We start from the raw sequence: 22,123 nt of genomic DNA on the forward strand, positions 1-22,123 counted from the left end.
GATTCAAGCACAAGGTATGCACATGAAGGGGATAAGCACAAGTGGTTATATCTGATATCTCCTGAACGAAAAAGTTGCATAATTGATAAGGAGTAGGACTCCTTACTTGAAAAGAACTCTATCCTAGATAAGGGAAGAGTTAGAAGTTGAAGTTATCTAGAACACTTCCACCATGGAAGAGTATAACATTATAAATATTAGTTTGTTCTCTTCTACAGGTGACGCACAAACGCTGAAGTTAAGCAAGAATTGAGAGCAAAATAGCAAGGCATTTTGCAAGCAATTCCTGTGTGTTTCAAGTGTGCAAACCGGAAGCTACATGAACCAGATAGAAGAACCAGTTCCAAGTGTCTATCTTTTGTTTTAGTTTCATTGTAGTAGGGCTTTTGAGTTATACCTTTCAGCTTTCTCTAGAAGTATTTGTACTAGGTACATTGAGTTGTATTCTTCAAGTTAGAATTAACTTAAAGTTGTCGCAACAGCCTGAGGCTGGTTGCCACAAAAGGTTAGAGGTAATCCTTAGGTTTACAAGAGTTTTGTAAATGTTTTTTTTGGCTCAATGATTTAGCGGAGTGTTGGGAAAAATCCTACTGGGAAGTAGGTCGTGGTTTTATTCACCTTTTGAGCCAAGTGTTTTTTCACGTAAATATACTTGTGTTCTTTACTTTCTGCACTTACTATTCCGTAACTGTAATGTAAGGAACACGTAGAAGAACCAGCTCCTTCTATAATTTGTGCACACAAAAACTTGGACACCACACAAATCACCCCCCTCTTGTGTGGCATTGAAGTATGAAACATCAATTGGTATTAGAGCAGGTTATCCTTGAAGAAGCTAACACCTTAGGAGAAGATCAAGATGAGTGCACCACCTGGAAACTGGGAAGGGCAATCCACTGCTAGGCCACTACTCTTTAATGGCTAGTACAACTCTTGGTGGAAGTCAAGAATGAGAGATCACATATAGGGAGAAGACTATAAGCTATGGGACATTGTCACTGATGGTCCACTAGCTACTTTGAAGAAAAATGCTGAAGGAGTAGATGTGCCAAATATAAGAGCTGATTGCAATGCTGAGGATCTAAAGAAGTGGGAAAAGAATGCCAAAGCCAAGAAATGGATTGTTTGTGGACTTGGTCCAGATGAGTACAGCAGAATCCAAGGTTGTTCCACTACTAAGGAAATTTGGGACACACTGCAAGTGGCCCGTAAAGGAACAACTCAGGTGAAGAGATCAAGAGGAACTCTACTGTACTCTTAATATGAAAACTTTGCTATGAAGGATGGAGAATCCATTTAGGAGATGTACAAAGTTTCACCACATTGACAAATGAACTAAAATCTCTTGGCAGGACCCTGAACAAGAAAGAGTTGAGAAGATACTTACTAGGGTCTTGCGAATTACTTGGGAAAGCAAGATCACTGCCATCCAGGAATCAAAAAATAGTGCAACACTCCCTCTGGATGAATTGATTGGAAATTTACTGCCTATGAACTTAGGAGACAAACCATGAAAATGGATGTACCTAAGAAGGAAAGGAGTTTGGCACTCAGAATCACTGAAGGTTCTGATCTGGAAGATGATGAAATTGCAATGATTACTAAAGACTTCAAGACGCAACTAAGGAGAGGAAAGGGTTCTTCAAGAAGTGGAATCTACAACAAGGCAAGAGCTCCGGAGAAGCAAACCAATGATGGCTACTACAAGTGTGAAAAGACTGATTACATGATCAAAAACTGTCCTTTGCGGGAGATTGAATGGAAGAAGGAAAGAGCTGAACGAAGGAACAGGTTCATCCCAAGAAAGGCAAGAACAAAGGATCAACCAAGTCTATAGTTACTGCTTGGGGAGAAAACTCAGATGAAAGCTCAAATGATTATGATGATGATGATGATGAACGAGCACTAATGGCTATTAGAGAATCCGATGAAGAAACTGAGGTAAGTGTCTTTCATATCAAAGACAAGATTAAATTTTTGTTTAAAGAAAGATTATCTGACTTATTACTAGTGATGATTGATGGATCTGAGGATGTGAATAATGAAAAGGAACAACTATCAAAAGAATGTGTCATTTTGAAAGCTAAGTGCAAAAACCTAGAACTTTAGGCTTGTGAAACTGAAAGTGAAAATACTGTGTTGAAAAACCAGCTTCATGCATTTGATACAACTGTCCTAGAACTTAGATCTGAAAATCCAAAATTAAAATTAGGAACAGGTAAAAGGACAGCTAGTGAAACACAACTTACTTTAGAAGAGAATGTAGGTGAAATAAAATATGAGTTGTATAAAAGGGATGAACAGGTAAGAAACCTAAAGGAGGACTTGAACAAGGTCAAGCATGAGCTAGACAGAACTTGCAAATGGAATAGGTCCTCTGATGCACTTTCATGGCTATAAGAACATCATAGTAGCAATAGAAGAGGACTTGGCTTTGGGAACTCTACATCTAAGTGGGATCCCAAAAGCAAGTACCTCACACTCCTTGAGAATAAGATCTCCACACATTGTAGTAACACTGGTCACTATAAGAGTGATTGCATTGCAAAAGAAAAGGCAGATCAAATGTAATGACTCGACCGATCTTTTTGAGCATTTATACTTCACTCGGTGGTTTGAGGGTATGAGTAGCTCCGTATGATGTATTACGACTTGTGTGTACTGTCGATTTTGATTTTTGGGTGATTCCGAACTAGTTTAGAAGAATGCATTTCATTGTTGAAGTGTTAAGTTAGAAGAGTTGATCAAGTTTGACTTTTGTGTGTTTGACCCGGATCGGAGTTTTTATGGTTCTGCTAGGTATGGATAGAGATTTTGGACTTGGGCGTATGCCCGGATTCACATTTGGATATCTCTAGAAGGTTTTGGCACATTTTGGTGAAAATTGGAAGTTGAAGATTTGGAAGGTTGAGTGGTTTGACCGGGAGTTGACTTTATTGATATTGGGTTCAGATTTTGATTCCGGGAATTGGTATAGCTTTGTTGTATTATTTGGAACTTGCATGAAAAATTTGACATCATTCCGGATTGTTTTGACATGTTTCGACATGAATTTTAGAAGTTAAAAGTTCATAAGTTTATTAAGTTCGATTAGAGGTGCGATTCATAGTTTTGATGTTGGTTGATGTGATTTGAGGCCTCGAACAGGTCCGCGTTATGTTATGAAACTTGTTGGTATATTTCGACACGATCCCGTGAGCCACGGGTGTGTTTCGAATGGGCTACGGGCCATTTCTCCATGTTATTAGACTGCTGTTTTACTGGTGCCTGATTTCCTTGTTCGCGATCGCGAAGTTCCAGCCGCGATCGCGGAGGCTGTTTTGTGACTGACCATTTTTCCTTCTTCGCGTTTGTAGTGAAAGGTTCGCGATCACATACGGGTGGGTTCTGCTTCATCGCGCTCGCATTTGTTGTTTTGCGATCGCGTAGAGGGCGACCATGCTGGTGAGGCCAGGTTTATTGTTCTTCGCATTTGTGTCATATGGTTCGCGATTGCGTAAGCGAAGCCGCTGTGAACCACGTTCGCATAGTGCTTTTGTTGGGGGGCAACATTATTTCTTCTTCGCGATCGCGTAGTGCATATTTGGGAAGTAGTTGTTTCTTCTTAGCGATCGCATTTGTATTTCCGCGATCGTGATGAGCAAATGCTTGGGCAACAAAATATTAATTCTTAATCTAGGGTTTTGTTCCATTTATCATCTTTTGAGCTAGAGACCTCGGATTTGAGCTATTTTTGAGGGGTTCTTCACGGGTTAGATTGGGGTAGGTGTTCTTCACCCGGAATTGATAATATTTCATGATTACATAACTGTTTTTACCATTAAATTTGTGAATTGAATGAGAGAAAATGAGATTTTTTGTAAAATCTTTCAAAAATGTCAAATGAGGATTTGAAGGCCGATTTGATGTCGAAATTTGATAATTATGGTATGGTTGGACTCGTATCGGAATGAGTGTTCGGATTTTATAAATTTTTTCTGGTTTCGATGTGCGGGCCCGGGGTGACCTTTTAGGTTGACTTTTTGGTTTTATGTAACGATCGAAGCCTTATTGTTCAAAACTGTTTCCTATGATTTTTATTCATGAGATAAAGTTATTTTGGCTAGATTTGAGCCTTCCAAAATTTGTTTCACGGGAAAAGGTCATTTTAGAGTATCGGTCCAGCTTCTTTGAGGTAAGTATCTTGCCTAACTTTGTGTGGGGGAAACTACCCTCTACGAAATGGGTTAATTGTGCTATTCTTGTTATGTGAAAGTTGTGTACGTAAGGTGACGAATGGGTACACGGCCTATATGTGGTATTTGACCGATTATGATTGTCTAGTCTCTTTCCATGCCTTTAATTGAATTGTCCTGGCGTGCTATGTCCCTCGTTGTTAATCTACTCTTACATGTTTTATTTGACGTTATTAGTACTTATTGTACCCCTTACTTGTCATTTTGCCCTTACACGCTTTAGTTGAAGTTATTGCCTTCCTTATTGTCTTGTTACCTTTTAATTGTTGAGTTCCTTCCAGGACTTCGTGCCTATTTGCTACTTGTCTTAACTGCTTTACTTGCACACCTTAGTTGTCACATGCTTTACTTGTCCTGTCATTTTTGTAATATTTATTGCATTCCTTTAATTATTACGTAGTTCCTTTATTGCCGTGTACTCATACCCTTTGATTGTATAAATTCTTGTAAATTGAGTTATTGGATTGTTGTTGTTAATTTAAATTGCTTGTGGATCGGGTTGCACACCGTAACAGGTGAAATAAGGGAGGATTGTGATATGATGATACGGTGGGATTGGGTTGCAAGCCGTAATTGGTGGAATAAGGGAGGATTTGATATTGATAAAGTGGGATCGGGTTGCGCACCGCAACATATTTTATATGTTATTCTTGATATTGATATGGTGAAATAAGGGAGGATTCTATTTTTACTGTGGGATCGGGTTGCGCGCCGCAATGGATTGTGTGTGTTGTATTCATTGCTGCATTGTGTTGGCTTTCGGTATTTATCATGTGAGATTCTGAGTACCGGTATTTTTTGGATTTACTGATTTCGAGGATTGAGTTGTTTTCATTAGTTTACTGCTTTGCCATCATTTCCTGTTTTCCTTTCCGTCTTACTATTTTGGTTAATTGATTTTAAAAATGAATTTACTATGCCGAGTCATTCTCTCATATTCTGCTAAGTTATTTGTAACATGACAGTTTTAAATAAAAGAATTATTAACATGCTTACCTTATGCGACTCTTAAGTTAAAACTCGTTGTTTCATTCGGTACCTTACTATTCTTAAGAGTTGTCACATTTCACTTTAATTGATTTTTCAACTTAAACTCCTTACCCTAATGAGGTTTTTACATTATTTAAAAATGGTTATTTTGTTTTATTTTAACAAATTCTATATAAAATTTGGTAACTTTTCTAATGCTTTATTTTATTCGAAATGCTATTTTTCTTTACCCAAATGATTTATAAAATAAACGCGATTTCTTGTTTGATTCCCTACTTTATTTCAAGATTGTCATTATTCTTTATCGTATATAAATAAATCTCTTGAAGATTTTATTAAGCAATTTATACGGATTCAATGTACATGACAGCACGTGGACCTTGCCGGGTGAAAGTGATTTGGAAAAATGTAGGCACAAGGTTCCATACTTGTATGATTTGGAAGTTGTGACTTATGAATTTAGATTCACGAGAAGTGGAACCTCGGGTAGTTCTTGTTGTGACCTATGCATTAGGAATGGATTAATTGATTGAGTTGTCATCGGTTCTCCTTACACAAATTCATCTGTGTTTCATTTGTATTTTAACCCTATTGTGGCTTTATTACCTGGTAGTTTCTTATTACCATTCGTGCTTCTATTATTTCACTGTCGGTTGTAAATTAGTGATCTTCCTGCTATTGGTCTTACTTTGAAGTTCTTTCCATTTTTAGCTTTATATTATATCCTGCACAGGTTTACATGTCTGGTAGGTGTCATGACCTGGCCTCGTCACTACTATACCGAGGTTAGGCTTGATACTTATTGGGTACCGTTGTGGTGTACTCATGCTACGCTTCTGCATATTTTTATGCAGATCTAGGTACTTATGATTGAGTTGGTTTGAGACTTATATGTGTACGGCTGGAGACTTCAGGGTATACTTGCTTGACATTCGCAGGCTCCGAAGTCACCTTCTGTTGTACTTTATTTCCTTTGTTTCCTATTATTCCGGAACAGTGATGTATTGTTACTTCTAGTGACTCATAGAAAAGCTGATGACTTATGCTACCAGTTTTGGGATATTGTATCATTTTGAGATTGTTGGCCTTTTATAGAAATTTCTGTTTCTTGCTTAATAGTTATTTGGTTAAAAATCTATTTACTTAATCAGCAAGTATTAAGTTTACATAGTCTTAAAGACTAGGTGCCATCACGACATCCTACGGAAGGAAACTGGGGTCGTGACAAGTTGGTATCAGTGCTCTAGGTTCATAGGTGCTCCGTGTCATAAGCAGGTCTAGTAGAGTCTTGCGGATCGGTACGGAGACGTCTGTACTTATCTTCGAGAGGCTCCAAAACTATTAGGAAATTCCACTTCTTTCCTTCCTCATCGTGCGGCATTGATTCAGCTTGAACCATATATCTTATATTTCTTTGCAACTACTCATGTACGATATTGCGCACTCGGTATCAGCTATGCGCTGACGGTTCGTGATGTTGTGGATGGGCTACGAAGGAGCCATAGATGTTTGAACATTGTCTCAATGTGTCGTCTAGACTGATGTTGTGGATGTATTGAGAGATTATTCAGTTATTCACGTGGGGGTGCAGCGGGTTCACGCATCTGGTTCATAAGTACAAACTTGGGAAGATTTAATTGGTTGCCTAATCGTCGCGATCGTGTTAGGGTCATGAGGTGGATGATGATTTGAGGATAGTGAGTTGTATTAGAGACTATGTGGTTCGTATAGGATTTTTACTCAGTGGAAGGTACATATTATCACCTGAGGCACTAGAGGAAGCGAGTTTGTCTGTCACGAGGATGGGATGCTTAGTAGATGACTTGGGGTATCTTATGATTGGTGTTGTACGAGCTGTGAAGGTTAGTATTATGGATCATCGAATGTTGTGTCATATGGATTCGCGCCAAGTGGGGGAGTCCACTATCGATGGTCAGATTATAGGGTCATGTGTTATATCAGTTTGGCCTGAGATGTATATGGGTTTTGAAGGGTTTTCCCGAAATTTGTATATGATTAAGATCTGAGATTAGTATGGGATAATGCTGGGACTTGCGGTATTTCTGCGTCATTAATAATTCTACACTTCATCATCAGTGAGGTTATAGAAATAACTTCAGACTCATAGAAGGTCTCTTCAGAGTGGGTATCTCGGTTGCAGCATTATGGAGTGCTTCAGAGGAAATACAGTGGTTTATGTGCTTTTGGATTGCGTGGTTCATGCTAGGATATCTTATGGTGAGCTTTGGATAAGGATCACGGTGTTCTGGCTAAGAGAAGTGCCACCTTGAGGGTAATTCGGAAGGAACTCGAAAGAATAGGGCAACTTAGTAGTAGGTTGGATCAACATAGTAATGGTACGATCAGTTATTTGGGTACTTATGATGTGGTGAGTCTCTACATATGTTTTATGGCAATACTCTTGGGTGTGGCGACTTGCGTGGCTTGGTTGAGTTAGAGAGATTCAGTTCTGATGGCTTGGCTATATGCAAATGGGTTTCGAAGAGTTCTTAATGGTTTCTACCACGGTTAGAGATGGACATTTTCTACCGGAGTGAAGAGCATATTGCGTATTGTCATTTTCTCCTGGATGGGATCAAATGGAAGATTACTGACTGATCAGGTATGTATTATGTAGGTGACTCGGAGTTGTTTACGAGATTCTCGTGCTCTTCATATGATGGCATGATAGATGTGGTGCGCCCTGTGGGATTGAGATGTGCATGTACAAGGTGGCGGTTCAGTTTTGAAGGGAAGGTCATGAATTCCTAGACAACATGGACGGTTTTAGATGACTAGATGAATGCCATTACTACTTAGTATTGCCTAAGAAGGGTGCGTATTTCAGAAGGCGCACTGTGTGTTGACGTATGAATGCTTCATTGGTATGCAGTACTCGCATGGTTGATCGGCTGCTGATGTTTAGATATTGCTAGGTGGCATGGAAGGCTTATAAAAGTATTTCTCATGGGGATGATTATGTATGAGAGATGTGTTAGTCATTCGAGTGGTGGAGTTGGGATCGGCTTTGGTGATTCTGGTGTTCTAGGGATTGGAGTCTAGGAGTTCTCAGAAGCAGATTGTTTTGGGGTTGCAGACTGTGAAGATGTGGTCAAAGTTATCTAGATGGTGGTACGTGTTATGGCTAGACCGTTGTGGGCTTTTGGATGGCTATTTATCCATTTGGGGATAACCAGAGTTGATTTAGGTTCCCATTGGTAGGCCCGAGGAGGATGTGTATTCCACACCGGGTCGGATTTGGTGACTCGGCACCATTATTGCTGAAAGGTATGTGATTCGGTTTGAGTGGAGCTTGTTCGTGTCCTGATATGTTCTATGCATTACTCTTCTACGCTACAAGGGGTTGTGATTTATTGGTTATGTGCACACCCGATGCGGTTCTGTTTGGGCTTGTTAGCGGAATTCGAGCGAGATGGTTATTGGGGTGTTGAATGGTTGATTGCGCAATGGTTATGTTCTTTCTGGGTTGTGGTATATTGTGTTTTTTACTTCCCCATGGTTATGGTCATGCACTTCTTGTACTTGATGTTAAATTGCGTGTAGTTATTGATTTTGAGCATTATGGCTTGGGGTATTTCGTATGGACCATTGTTTGGATGGGTCACGCATTTCAGCGGGGCTATGTTGGGATATGATCCTTCATGTTAGATTCACGTGTCTTGGTCCTACTATGTGTGATGGGTTCATAGCATTGCGTTGTAGCGGTACTTGTTGACCTGATGAGTGGTTATGAGTTTCTGCGTGTTTCTTTCATTATCAGTTGTATACAAAGGTTTTGAGCAAGGTTTTATTTGATATGAGGTCCATTACTGGTATTGGGTTTGATTTGAGCAGCTATTGTGATCAAGAATCGTTACTACGAGTATGCGAGTTGTGTGGTATATCATGTGAATACGTCTCAGGTTATGGTTATGGCTTGATCTAGCTTTTTCAAACTTATACAGTGTGTAGATGCGATATTCGAGTCTTGTAAGGAAATTCAGATGTTGGGAATTGAGTTCCAAGGTTTATGGGCTAAGGTCAAAATAGTGATCTTCAGTTATGTTGTGTGGTCAGGCTCACATGGATTGGGATGATATGGGATCACCCTTGGGTAAGTGCATGGTAAGGTTAAGGAGTGATTTGACGTCTTGAGGATGACTCTTGGCACGTTTGAGAATGAACGTATAGTTAAGTCGGGGAGGATGTAATGACCCGAGCGATCACTTTGAGCATTTACACTTCGCTCGGTGGTTGGAGGGCATGAGTTGCTCCATATGATGTATTACGACTTGTGTATATCGTCGGTTTCGGTTTTCGGGTGATTCGAAATTAGTTTGGAAGAATGAATTTTATTGTTGAAGCGTTAAGTTATAAAAGTTGACCAAGTTTGACTTTTGTGTGTTTGACCCCGATCAAAATTTTTATGGTTCCATTAGGTCTGGATGGTGATTTAAGACTTGGGCGTATGTCCGGATTCGCATTTGGATAACTCTAGAAGGTTTCGGCACATTTTGGTGAAAATTGGAAGTTGAAGGTTTAGAAGGTTGAGAGGTTTGATTGGGAGTTGAATTTGTTGATATTGGGTTCGGATTTCGATTACGGGAGTTGGTATAGCTCCGTTGTGTCATTTGAAACTTGCATGCAAAATTTAACGTCATTCCGGGTTGATTTGACATGTTTCGGTACGAGTTTTAGAAGTTGAAAGTTCATAAGTTCATTAAGTTCGATTCGAGGTGCGATTTATAGTTTTCATGTTGGTTGATGTGATTTGAGGCCTCGAGCAGGTCCGCGTTATGTTATGGAACTTCTTGGTATGTTTCGACGGGTTCCCGGGGGCCTCGACTATATTTCGGATGGGCTATGGACCATTTCTCCATGTTATTAGAATGTTGTTTTGCCGGTGCCTGATTTCCTTGTTCGCGATCGTGATGTTCCACTCGCGATTGCGTAGGTTGTTTTATGACTGACCATTTTTCCTTCTTCATGTTCACAGTGAGAGGTCCGTGATCGCGTACGTCTGGGTTCTGCTTCATCGCGTTCGCATTTGTTGTTTCGCAATCGCGTAGAAGGCGGCCATGCTAGTGAGGCATGGTTTATTGTTCTTCGCGTTCACGTCATATGGTTCACGATCGCGTAAGAGGAGGTTGCTGTGAACCGTATTCGCATCCCTTGATTCGCGTTCGCGTAGTGCTTTTGTGGGGGGGCAGCGTTATTTCTTCTTCACGATCACATGCATTCTTTCGCGATCGCGCTGTGCATTTTTGGCCAGTTGTTGTTTCTTCTTTGCGATCGCATTTGTATTTCTGCGATGTGAAAATGCCTGGTCATCAGAATATTAATTCCCAATCGAGGGTTTTGTTCCATTTATCATCTTTTGAGCTAGAGACCTCGGATTTGAACTATTTTTGAGGGGTTTTTCATGGGTTGGATTGGGGTAAGTGTTCTTCACCCGGAATTGATGATATTTCATGATTCCATAATTGTTTTTACCATTAAATTTGTGAATTGAATGAGAGAAAATGAGATTTTTTGTAAAATCTTTCAAAAATGTAAAATGAGGATTTGAAGGCCGATTTGATGTCGAAATTTGATAATTATGGTATGGTTGGACTCGTATCGGAATGGGTGTTCGGATTTTGTAAATTTTGTTTGGTTCCGATGTGCAAGCCCGGGGTTGACTTTTTAATTTTCTTTAAAGATCATAGCTTTATTATTCGAAATTATTTCCTATGGTTTTTATTCATGAGATGAAGTTATTTTGGCTAGATTTGAGCCATCCGGAGGTTGTTTCACGCGAGAATGTCATTTTAGAGCATCGGTCTAGCTTCTTTAAGGTAAGTATCTTGCCTAACTTTGTGTGGGAAAAACTACCCCTTAGGAATTGGGTTAATTGTATTATTCTTGTTATGTGAAAGCCGTGTATGCAAGGTGATGTATGGGTACACAACCTATATGTGGTATTTGACCGGTTTAGATTGTCTAGTTTCTTTCCATGCTTTGAATTGAATTGTCCTGACGTGTTATGTCCCTCATTGTTACTCTACTCTAACATGCTTTATTTGTCATTGTTAGCTCTTATTGTACCCCTTACTTGTCATTTTGCCCTTACATGCTTTAGTTGAAGTTATTTCCTTCCTTATTATCTTCTTACCTTTTAATTGTTAAGTCACTTCCATGACTCTGTGCCTATTTGCTACTTGTCTTAACTACTTTACTTGCACACCTTAGTTTTCATGTGCTTTACTTGTCCTGTCATTTTTGTAATATTTGTTGCATTCCTTTGATTATTATGTGGTTCCTTTATTGCCGTGTACTCATACCCTTTGATTGTAGAAATTCTTTTAAATTGAGTTATTGGATTGTTGTTGTTAATTTAAATTGCTTGAGGATCGGGTTGCACACTGCAACAGGTGAAATAAGGGAGGATTCTGATATGATAATACGGTGGGATCGTGTTGCACGCTGCAACGGGTGGAATAAGGGAGGATTATGTGATATGGTGAAATAAAGGAGGATTTGATATTGATACGGTGGGATCGGGTTGCGCGCCGCAACAGATTTTATATGTTATTCTTGATATTGATATGGTGAAATAAGGGAGAATTATGTTTGTACGGTGGATCGGGTTGTGCGTCGCAACGGATTGTGTGTGTTGTATTCATTGTTGCATTGTGTTAGGTTTCGGTATTTATCATATGAGATTTTGAGTACTGGTATTTTTTGGATTTAGTGATTTCGAGGATTGAGTTGTTTTCATTAGTTTACTGCATTGCCATCATTTCCTATTTTTCTTTCCGATTATTATTATTTTGGTGAATTGATTTTCAAAATAAATTTACTACGCCGAGTCATTCTTTTATACCCTGCTAGGTTATTTGTAACATGACGTTTTTAAATAGAAGAATTATTAACATGCTTACCTTATGCGACTCTTAAGTTAAAACTCGTTATGTCATTTGGTATTTTACTATTCTTAATAGTTGTCATATTTCACTTTAATTGATTTTTCAACTTAAACTCCTTACCTTAACTGAGGTTTTTACTTTATTTAAAATCGTTATTTTGTTTTATTTTAACAAATTCTATATTTAATTTGGTAACTTTTCTAATGCTTCATTTTATTCAAAATGCTATTTTTCTTTACCCAAATGATTTTTAAAATAAACGCGATTTCTTGTTTGATTCCCTACTTTATTTCAAGATTGTCATTATGCTTTATCGTATATAAATAAATCTCTTGAAGATTTTAATAAGAAATTTATACGGATTCGATGTACATGATAGCACGTGGACCTTGCCGGGTGAAAGTGATTTGGAAAAATGTAGGCACAAGGTGCCATACTTGTATGATTTGGAAGTTGTGACTTATGAATTTAGATTCACGAGGAGTGGAACCTCGGGTAGTTCTTGTTGTGACCTATGCATTAGGAACGGATTGATTGATTGAGTTGTCATCGGTTCTCCTTACTCAAATTCATCCATGTTTCATCTGTATTTTAACCCTGTTGTGGCTTTATTATTTGGTAGTTTCTTGTTACCATTCGTGCTTCTATTATTTCACTGTCGGTTGTAAATTAGTGATCTTCCTGCTATTGGTCTTACTTTGAAGTTCTTTCCATTTTTAGCTTTATATTATATCCTGCATAGGTTTACATGTCTGGTAAGTATCTTGACCTAGCCTCGTCACTACTCTACCGAGGTTAGGCTTGATACTTACCGGGTACCGCTGTGGTGTACTCATGCTACGCTTCTGTACACTTTTGTGCAGATCCAAGTACTTATGGTCGAGTTGGTTTGAGACTTATGTCTGTGCGACTGGAGACTTCAAGGTATACCTACTTGATGTTCGCAGGCTCTGAAGTCACCTTCTGTTGTACTTTATTTCCATTGTTTCATCTCATTCTGGAATAGTGATGTATTGGTACTTCTAGTTACTCATAGAAAAGATTATGACTTGTACTACTGATTTTGGGATATTGTATCATGTTGAGATTATTGGCCTTTTATAGAAATTTCCGTTTCATGCTTATTAGTTATTTGGTTAAGAATCTATTTACTTAATTAGCGGAGGGAAACTAGGATCGTGACATCAAAAGAACAAAAATATTGTTCTAGGGAAAAATAGGCTACCAAGTTGGACTAAAAAGCATTTTATTTATCCTTTTGCCTATAGAAAGGGACCCAAACTAGTTTTGGTTCCTAAGACTAACCCCTGATTTCTTTTTGCAGGTCCAAGTGAATGGGAGCATCCAAATATGGTACATGGATAGTGGCTGCTCAAAGCACATGATAGGAAGCAAGAACCAGTTCCTTTCACTTGAGGACCTTAAAGGAGGTAATGTCTCCTTTGGAAACGGAAAATAAAAGGTGAGATCATTAGAGTTGGAAAGGTAGGTTAGACTGATTCTCACTTTATTGTGAATGTCTACTTGATAGATGGACTGAAGTACAGTCTAATAAGTGTATCACAATTGTGTGATAGAGGTAACATGGTAGCCTTCACCTCTACAAAATGCTTTATGATAAATCTTACCACTGACAAGATAGTTTTGCAGGGAAAAGGAGTGAATAACATATATGTGGTGGATCTGCCCACACTTTAAGATAATGAACTCACTTCTCCCCTCCTTTGGCATAATAGACTTGGACATGCCAGTCTAAGCTAATCCAACAAACTAGTCTCCAAGGACTTAGTGATAGGGCTGGCTAATATTAAGTTCAAGGAAGATAATGTTTGTGAGGCTTGTGCAAGGGGGAAGCAGGTAAGATCCTCTTTTAAAAGCAAGAAAATGGTAAGTACTACCAGGACGATGGAACTGGTCCATATGGATCTATGTGGACCAATGAGAACATTGAGCAGAGGTGGTAGGAGATATGTTATGGTTCTTGTTGATGATTATTCTAGGTTTACTTGGACACTGTTTTAAACATCAAAAGATGAAGCATTTGACATGTTCACTTCATTTGTTAGAAAAACGCAGAAACAACTAGGTAATCAACTTGCATCAATTAGGTCTGATCATGGTACTGAATTTGAGAATGCTAAATTTGCTGAATTTTGTGGTTAGCATGGCATAGATCATAACTTTTCTACTCCTATAACTCCACAACAAAATGGAGTAGTTGAAAGAAAGAATAGGACATTGGAGGAAATGGCTAGGACAATGCTACTTGCTAGTAAATTGCCCCACAGCTTCTGGGAAGAAGTTGTGAACACTGCATGCTACATTATAAATAGGTGCATGACTAGACCTCTTATTAAGAAGACTCCCTATGAGTCACTTAAAGGGAGAAAGCCAAATATATACCACCTTAGGGCATTTGGATGCAAGTGCTTTGTGTACAATAATGGAGAAGACTCCCTAGGAAAATTTGATCTCAAAAGTGATGAGGGAGTATTCTTGGGATATTCTTCACATAGTAAAGCTTATAAGATTTATAACAAAAGAGCTATGTGTGTAGAAGAAAGTGCACATGTTGTTTTTAATGAAACTAACATTCTTTCTGAGAGGAAGGAACAAAATGATGAAGCAATTGGGCTGGCAAGAAACTCAAATGAAACTACAGCCTAGTCTGAAGCTGCACCAAAGGAAGGAAGAGGTGATGGAACAGGTCCTTCCACCCAGGGCAACCTGACAGGGGGAAGTGAACAGAGAAGAACTTATCCCCAAACCTCGAGGGAACCTGTCTATGAACCTAATCCTCAGCAACAAAACATTGAAGGAATATCTAAGGGAAACCAGCTGGTTGTGAAACCTTACAAGTATCAAAGTTCTCATTCCATTGGGAACATCACTGATCCAACCTCTGGAATTAAAATCAGATCCTCTTTGAAGAATCTATGTGCTTTTGATGCTTTTTTAACTCTTATTAAATGTTTCTGAGGCTTTGCAGGATGCAGACTGGGTAAATGCAATACAAGATAAACTCAACCAATTTGAGAGAAGTCAAGTTTGGCATCTCGTACCAAGACCCAAGGACAAATCAGTGATTGGCACTAAATGGGTATTCAGAAATAAACTTGATGAAGATGGAACAGTTACAAGGAACAAGGCAAGATTGGTGGTTCAAGGATATAGTTAAGAGGAGGGCATAGAATCTGAAGAGACTTTTGCTCCAGTTGCAAGATTGGAAGCAATTAGACTCCTTATAGCCTTTGCTGCTTACATAGAATTCACTCGCCATCAGATGGATGTCAAGTGTGTCTTCCTCAATGGCTATCTAAAAGAAGAAGTGTTTTTCAAGCAACCTTTTGGCTTTGAAAGCGAGGAATGTCATGATGGGCTCCTAGAGCACTTTATAGGCTCAAGCAGGCTCCTAGAGCATGGTATGAAAGATTGTCTAAATTCTTGCTTGAGCATGGCTACAAGAGAGGTAAAATTGACAATACTTTGTTCTTGAAATAAAAAGGTAAAGATCTCTTGGTAGTTCAGATATATGTTAATGATATAATCTTTGGTGCAACTACAGACATGTTAAGTAAAGAATTTGCTAAGCTAATGGGGAGTAAATTTGAAATGAGTATGATGGGTGAGCTTAATATCTTTTTAGGCTTATAAATTAAACAAATTTTAAATGGAACTATGATCCATCAGCAGAAGTATGTGAAAGAGTTGCTTAAAAGGTTTAAACTGGTAGATTCCAAATTGATTAGACTTTAACCATTTCCTCACTTCTAATCTTTGAAGAAAATTCAAGACGCCAAAAATTCTCTCTATCTTCTCTCATCTCTTATACACACATCAAATGGCAAACCCTTCTGAAAACCCTTCTTCACTACCCAAAGAACCATCACCCACACCTTCAACACCCCTACCTCCAAGAAAGGACGAGTCAAGATGCTTGTTCGTAAAATAGTGGCTGGTAGTGAACTATCAAAGAAATTAGACGAGAAATTAAAGGCCAGTCAAGAAGAGGAACCCCAAAAATTAGAAGAATCTTTTAATTCTGTAACTGAGGGGGAAGAACCTATTTTGTTTGAAACAGAACAGGTAAGTTCTGGGCTAAAAGTTACGTCTGATGTCATTTTTGATATGGCTAAAAATCTGGAGAATAGATTTGTTCTTGTTGGTATTATTGTTGGTGTAGAGACTAATGAGTCTAGTAAAAATGGTGGTAAAAATTAAAATAAAAACAGAAAAGAAAAAGAGAGTGAGGGTGTCAAAGGAGATGTTAGAGGAAAGGGAGAAGAAGGAGTGGCTCAATCTTCACCCACTCCTATTAGTTTGACTAAAGAAACAGAAGCAATGGTGATGTGGAGTGAGGAAGCCGTTGAAGAAGAAGAGAGTTGGAGAGAAGAAGGAGACAGTGGGTCTAGAGATGCAAGTCTAGTAGAGGGGCTGGTTAGGTTGAGGAAGATGTTGTAAGAACCTGTTCCATCTATGAAGGAACCCCTCGAAGATTTACTAAAAAAGGTGTCTGAAAGCAACAATCCAAAGAAGAAGAAAAGGTCAAGAGTTAAAATCCGTGGAACTGCTAGGGCACACAAGAAAAGAAAGGTTGCCTCTTCTATCCCTATAGGGACTCCTCCAATAAGAGGAGGAGCTACAAGGAGTTAGAGAAAGCAGAGTGAGGCTGGCCTCGAAAAGGCCTTAGCTGAGAGTAAAAGAAAAGCTGCTAAAAAAGCAAAGAAGAAAGCGGGTGAACCATTTGAAACAATTGAAATTGAGGAGATGGACTAGGTCCTTCATGATGAGGATGAGGCAGAGGAGGTGGAGGTTGTGACTCCAAAATCAAAGAAAAGAAAGACTTCCAAAAAGAAGTCCTCTGCAAAGTCTGTTGATACAAAACCTTTTGCCTTGGCAAAAAGAACAATGTCTGCCAAGAAATCAAGAAAAGTGCAAGTAGTAGAAGAAGAGAGTGAGGAAGAAGAGGAAATTGATAAAGATGAGGACAAGATGCTAAAGTTTGGCAAAAGAACAATTTTGAAGGGTAGACTCCTTAGAGATTTGTAGGAGGAAGGAATGGTGTTGCTGTTGGAAAAGCTAGAATTCTAGGGCTGGAAGGACATGGTCCTTAAGCTGGAAGGAAAACTAGCCTGAGCTGAAATTGTGGAGCTCCTTACAAAATGTAAAATCAAGAATGGCAGGGTAACCAGTATAGTGAAAGGGGTGACTGTGAGTTTTGATGACAAGGAACTAGGAGAGATTCTAGGGGTACCTGCTGAAGGGTACAATGACTACAAGAAGTTGAAATGGCCAAGCCTAGAAAACCTACCTATCTCTCTTGCCATTACCAAGAAATTTGCTAACAGGGACTTAGACAGACAACCCAGGGCTGTGTACAAGAGTGAAATGAAGCATGCCCACAAGTTGCTCTTTGAATTTGTCAACAAAGTTGTTCTGCCCAGGCAGGAGAGGAGGTACATTGTAACTTTCACGGACCTGGTCCTTATGGAGTGCCTGGATAGTGGGAGGCAGATCAACTGGTCAGGGTTTATAATCTAGCTCCTTGATAGAGTACTCTCTGGTACCAAAACTCATTCCATACCCTATGGGTTCATTCTCACTGTTGTGCTTGCTCACTTCAAGGTTCCCCTCAAGAAATGGATATTAGTATAAGTAAAGATCACTTTGGGGCTAACACCTTGATTTCCTGTGACTATGATGTCCATGTTGCTCCCAAAGAACCTGGTTCATTCAAGAAGGTGCCTGTGAACAGCAAAGTGAGAGCCTTGGAGCAGGAGAGTGATGCTAAGGATGCTGAGATTGAGAGGCTGAAGAAGAGGCTAACTGAAGTAGAAACTGAGAGGGATGCTCTAAGGTATGAGCTTGCAAAGGTGAAAGAGAAGAATGAATGCATTCTTCATGACATGTTGAAGCTGCTTCAGGCCAGAAACCAAGAACCTGGTCCTTCCCAGCCTTAAACCTTTCCTAGCCTAGTTAGAAAACCATTGACCCGAATGGGTTTTTTTTTTTGTCTTTTTGCTCATTGTGAAGTACTTTTATTTCCTTCTATTCTTTGTGGATGATTTTTATCAATGATAATCACTACTTTTCTCTAATTGTTTGTTGATGTTTCATAGATCGCTAATATCCTTAGATTGATAAGTGACACTTGACTCCATGATTGCATTTGAAGTAGCCTAAATGGCCATAAGTAAGATCTGCTAAAATCTGGTTATATAACATAATTATGCAACTTTTTGATGATGCCTAAAGGGGTGAATATAGGTTGTACTTTTGCTTTGGAATATGATATTTATAACCTAATGAACCTGGTCCTTGATGATTTGTGACTTTAAAATGAAAAGTGTTCTAACATTGTGTTGATGTTAATTTGAGTGAAACATGTTTCATGCTTATGAAAAGCATAGAGTTTGTCATCATCAAAAAGGGGGAATTTGTTGGCCTAAGTAAGTTTGTTTTGATGATTGACAAAGAAACACATGTATGAACCAGGTCCATACACAGTGTACACAGGGCACGGGCAGATTCAAGCACAAGGCATGCACGTGAAGGGGATAAGCACAAGTGGTTATATCTAATATCTCCTGAACAAAAAGGTTGCATAATTGATAAGGAGCAGGACTCCTTACTTGAAAAGAACTCTATCCTAGATAAGGGAGGAGTTAGAAGTTGAAGATATCTAGAACACTTCCACTATGGAAGAGTATAGCATTAGAACTCTAGTTATATCTTATTCTACTAACTCTATAAATATTAGTTTGTTCTCATGAGATAACCAGGATAAAACATAAGGGAATACTCAACATAGGATGACCCAACATGGAATACAAACTTATACATATGACATACAGGCCTATAGGACCGAAATGATCATTTTTACACTCAAAACATATGTCGACAAGGCCATAAAATCATCCATATATATGACATATGTCTACAATCCTCTAAGAGTATATAAACGTCACAAAGGTCGGGACAAGGCCCCGCCATACCAATCTATACATGTCCAAAGCATACTGACCAAATAGGCAACTCCGGAGCAAGTGGAGTGCACCAACACCTTTCGCTGATCTAATAGCCTACTAGGAGGACTGTCAACCTGTCTATCGGGACCTGCGGGCATGAAATACAGCATCCCCAGGCAAAAGGGATGTCAGTACAAATAAAGTACCGAGTATGTAAGGCATGAAAAATAGTATATAAAAGACATGAAAGAAACATGGAATAAATGAATCATCCTGTAAGTATGAATAGCTCTGTGAATAATGAAATATTTATAATGTCATGCATATGTGTATAAATGTCATATCATGCATAGTTATAGGCGTACATAATATCATCAAGCCTCTGAGGGCATCCTATCATATCATCTCGGCCTCTGTGGGCGAAATCATCAACGTATACCAGCTGACCAGGTGGTGGTGCGTATATAATACTGTAACCTTTTTTCATACCCCATATACATATAATATACGCATATATAATACCACTTGGTCATGCATCAATGTACATGTATAAGTGAATGCAATGCATAAGAAGTAAGTCAATAACATCTCTCAGGATGTCATAAGATCAATATGCCTTCAGTTATTATCATGAAATAAACTTTACCAAATTAAGTATTTTCTGAGACCTATGAACAGACGATATAATAATAGAATATATGGGGAATCAAGAACAAAGGCACCCCTTGTACTTCTAAGAATATAGTCATTTGTGAAAGTTGTGCGTTTGCTCGTTTCATTTTTCTCATATGGATCATGCCAAAAAGAAAGAAGGGATAGTCTTAACATACCTTAACTACGTTGAGTCCCTAATACCTTCAAAGCAATTCTTCAAACAACTCAACTCAATCTACCATAGCATAAGGAAATTCAAAATCAGTGCTGAGTAAAGGATAAGTCTGAAACTTAAACTAGTAGCTCGTTTATGTAAATTTGAGCAGCATCTCCCCTGTAACAAGGGCCTCCTCCAATACCATATGCCAACAACAACAACCAGAGTAATACAATAAGAAAAACATCAACAATAGGGTACAAAATATTTCTTTAACAAGTCATCAACATATCACGACGAGTAGCAAACTCGGATTGAATCCCTTTAGCACCTTTCAACCCCATTATCTTTCATTCTTGAACGTAGTAATATACCCAGTATAATAACCAATACCTTTTAATGGATTTGCAACCTTGTACTCAATTTCAAAGTCACCCGAAATAGCCTAACACAAGATAATATCACTATGGACAACTTCCAAGGTCTTTATAGCCATTTCTTTTCTAGTTACCAATTTCCTCAACAAGATTGACATGTAAACTAACATAATCATACTAACAATATCATAGCCAACTTAGTTTCCATAATTTCCAGCCACTTAAAGTCCATAAGAGCAACTTTCAAATCAATCCATCAAGAACAACAACATCTCAAGTTAATCCAAGTATTATCTTGTAGTTTATTATCCTAATAACTTAAACAACATACAAGCAATATTAAGCACAATTAGTAGGCTATTATACTCAACTTAGCTAGTAGCAACAACTTGAAATTTCAGCCAAACACAGAACTAACTTTTGATGTTGAAATATGGTGCAATCATTTTGGAATCACTTCAAACCCTTATGGTATCTGTTTAGGAGGGTTAGGAGGAGTGTAGGGACGAGGTTGTGTAGAAAAATGAGAAATAAAGGTCGTCCAAATCGTTTTTAAAGTGAAGTAGGTCGTCCACCGCCTAAGTGGGTCCCATTGGGAGCTGCTTGCACAGTCTCGCAAAAATACAAATAGCTCTCTACTCTGATGTCATATCGACAAACGGTTTAATGATTTAGAAACTAGACTTATAGATATTCAATTTGATATGTGGATCATCCTGTAATTCTAAGTATATTAGGATAAAAGCTCTGCTACATTTGACCTAATTTTCAGCACATTATGAATCTAACTTGTGATGACCTTTGCCAACTTTTGTTATACAACTCACTTGACTTCAAAACATAACACACGACTATCATACGACTAAAATAACTCATAATATAAACTCCTTATATTGTTAAGTACCCTATTCTTATCCCAAAAGTACATGTTATAATATTCTCAACTTGTTGACTTTTGCCGAAACTTATTTTCTTCAATTTGTATAGCTTCTAAGCCTTTCAACCCTCTTGGTACTTATTATCCGTGATCTTAAAGATTTGTAACTTTCAAGGTAACATGATTAACTTATTTAAGGTACTTTCAAATACGATCTCATTTTTGAGCTTACATCAATTGAATTACGACATACTCTCACGTACGAAAATATGGGATGCAACAGATTATTTGTCAAATACTAAACTAATGAAGAAAAAGAAGTCAGAAGTTATGACGATGGAGTTCAATTGTCCTATTTTATCGTACAAAAAAGTTACATGAAGCTTTATTAATGTTTATTCTGTTGACATTTTCTCCTCAAGAATTTACCTGCACTCGAGGTTTATATCAAAACAATAAATACAAGATATATGTATATCTTTCATACAAATATTTATCATTTAATCATGGTTAAATAATAGTGTTAGTTCATTTATCATTTAACCACGGTTAAGTAATAGTACTAGTTCAAGCAAATATAGTTTAAGAGAAGGATGAGATATCAGGATTCAGCTGGGGCTAGAGTAATCCAAAAGGGTAGATGGATTGTTATCATTAGCTAATATTTTCAAAGGATAGTGCAACTGCGATAATAGATCTTCTTGTGAGACACCCAGATGGTGCACTCTAGAATAGTACAGTCGGATATGAATACTAGAATGTTCAAAAGTTTCAGGAGATAGGCAGTGGAATTCTAGAAGGGATAAATATTTACCTTAGTATGGCTCTCGTCCCTAGTCAATGAACTTCCAACTTCTAAAACTAATGCTGATCTATATCAAATCAACTCTGAATGACCTCAAATTTTGCACACTAGTCCCAAATAATACAACAGGCCTATTTCAACTCCTGAAATCA

This window comes from Nicotiana tabacum, chromosome 13 (assembly GCF_000715075.1).
Source record: "Nicotiana tabacum cultivar K326 chromosome 13, ASM71507v2, whole genome shotgun sequence".
Taxonomy (NCBI): Eukaryota; Viridiplantae; Streptophyta; class Magnoliopsida; order Solanales; family Solanaceae; genus Nicotiana; species Nicotiana tabacum.